This window comes from Chiloscyllium plagiosum, chromosome 28 (genome assembly GCF_004010195.1).
Source record: "Chiloscyllium plagiosum isolate BGI_BamShark_2017 chromosome 28, ASM401019v2, whole genome shotgun sequence".
Taxonomy (NCBI): Eukaryota; Metazoa; Chordata; class Chondrichthyes; order Orectolobiformes; family Hemiscylliidae; genus Chiloscyllium; species Chiloscyllium plagiosum.
In genome coordinates, this window is record NC_057737.1 from 46,616,272 (window position 1) to 46,618,977 (window position 2,706).

Here is a 2,706-nt window from a genome sequence, read left to right on the forward strand (position 1 = left end):
TCGGTATCTAAGGGCCCAAAGACACCTTCCTGGTGAAGCAGTGCTTTACCTGCACTTCACACAATCTGGTTACTGCGTTCGCTGCTCACAGTTTGATCTCTCCTTCAGCACATGGACAGCAATGGCATAATAAGGCAGCTCACCACTGCCTTGTCCAAAGCAATTGGAGATGGGCAACAATGCTGGCCAAGTCAATGTCGGTTAGCTCAGCTGGCCAGCTTGCAATGTAGAGTGATGCTAACAGTGTGGGTTCAATTCCCATACCACTGAGATTACCATGAAGGACTCTCCTTCTCAACCTCTTCCCCCGCCCCCACAGATGTGCCGACCCTCAGGTCAGTAGTTATCGCTCTCTAATGAGAGAGTAGCCCAACGGTGATTTTACATTTATCCTGTGAATAAACATTAAAAATTCTTGCACTTCACTTTAATAATAACATAAATAAATAATAATAGATGTTAACCAGAATCTGTCATATAATCTGGTTTATTGAATCATAAATTTACAAAATTTTGTTTATCATGCAGTTACCCAAACCATTTAATCCATAATTGCTCATTATGAGTAACTTACTGAAGCCCTTTATTACCTTATTTCTAGAATATAAAAGCATGCAAAAAATATCCTCTTTTATATTGATACATATTTACAATGTAACATTTGCATCTCTCCCCAAACTGAGAACCATGCATAAATATACTCACTATAGTTACTACAATTCATTATTAACATCCATTAGACACTGCAAACACTAACATTAATAATTCAGGCCGATGTAGTATAGATATAGCAGTGCAGTAGCACAATCAATGAATGACATATTGATGCTCTGAGTGCTTCACAAGGTAAAGGGCTATGGGAAATTCTTTGTAGCAATTCAATTCCACTGGTCACAAGGAGAGCAAGTTTTTTTTACGTAGCCTCTTGTCTCAGCAGACATGCAAACCAGCCCAATGGCAGAATATCCTTCAGTGGTAGCATCAGCAGCTAGTGCTGTATTTCAAAGGGATGCATGTCAACTATTCAACCCTGGTTCACCAGTTCCTGTTTATAGCTTATACAACACAGCGATGGGTTACACACAGATTCACATTATTGATAGGTGCTGCTATATAGATAGATGGAACTTCACACCATATCTGGCGGTTTTCTTATGTTTAACCAGGATGAAATTCTCACTGGATAGTTACTCATATTCAATGTTTGGACAACAAACACAGTGCATTTCTCTAACACAGTGCTTCCAAACCTAGTTCCCACTGAGACCCCATTTCAAACCGAGAGAATTACTGCAACCGCTCACTGAGATAGAATCATACAGCATGGAAACAGACCCTTCGGTCCAACTAGTCCATGCCGACCATGTTCCCGAACCAAACTAGTCCCATTTGCCTGGGTTTGGCCCATATTCCTCCAAACATTTCCTATTCGTGTGGAAATGACTTTTAAAAGACCAAATGACTTTTAAACGTTGTAACTGTACCTGCATCCACCATTTTCTCTAGCAGTTCATTCCACATACAAATCACTCTCTGTGCAAAAACGTTGCCTCTCTCAGTGTGCATGATAAACCTTTTCAAAAAGTTACATATATACACACTTACATAATCCAAACTGTTCTTCAATAATCTTTGCATTTTTATTTGACTTTTTGGCAATAAATCTGTTATTTGTTTTTCACTATGAAACCTGGCTGACTTGTTCTTATCACCTGACCTTGACACACTTGACACATACATAACTTGAATGTCACCAACCAGACTAAATTTAAAATTTGTTGTGATCAGCAGAGAACTGTAACTAACAGTTATAGGAAGGATATTATTAAGCTGGAGAAAATTCAGAAGCGATTTACCAGGACGTTGCTGGGAATGGAGAGTTTGAGTTATAAGGAGAGGCTGAATAGACTGGGACTTTTCTCACTGGAGCGTAGGGGGTTGAGAGGTGACTTTATAGAAATTTACAAAACCATGAAGGATAGATAAGATGAATGGCAAATGTATTTTTCCAAGGGTGGGGGATTTTAAGACTATGAAACATATTTTTAAGGTGAGAGGAGAAAGGTTTAAAAAAGACATGAGGGGCAATTTCTTTACAGAGAGAATAGTTTGTGTGTGGAATGGACCTCCAGAGGAATTGGTGGATGTGAGTGCAGTTACAAAGTTGAAAAGGCATTTAGATAACTACATGAATAAGAAATGTTTGAAGGATATGGGCCGAGCACAGGCAGGTGAGACAAGTTTAGTTTGGGATTATGGTCGGCGTGAACTAGTTGAACTTAAGACTCTGTTTCCATGCTGTATGACTCCATAAAAAAATCTGAAAGAGCAGGGAGCGGGGGCTGAGAGAGAGAGCAGGGAGTGGGGACTGAGAGAGAGAGCAGGGAGTGGGGACTGAGAGAGAGAGAGCAGGGAGTGGGGACTGAGGTGAACTAGTTGGACTTAAGACTCTGTTTCCATGCTGTATGACTCCATAAAAAAATCTGAAAGAGCAGGGAGCGGGGGCTGAGAGAGAGAGCAGGGAATGGGGACTGAGAGAGAGAGCAGGGAGTGGGGACTGAGAGAGAGAGAGCAGGGAGTGGGGACTGAGAGAGAGAGCAGGGAGTGGGGACTGAGAGAGAGAGCAGGGAGTGGGGACAGAGAGAGAGAGAGCAGGGAGTGGGGACTGAGAGAGAGAGAGCAGGGAGTGGGGACTGAGAGAGAGAG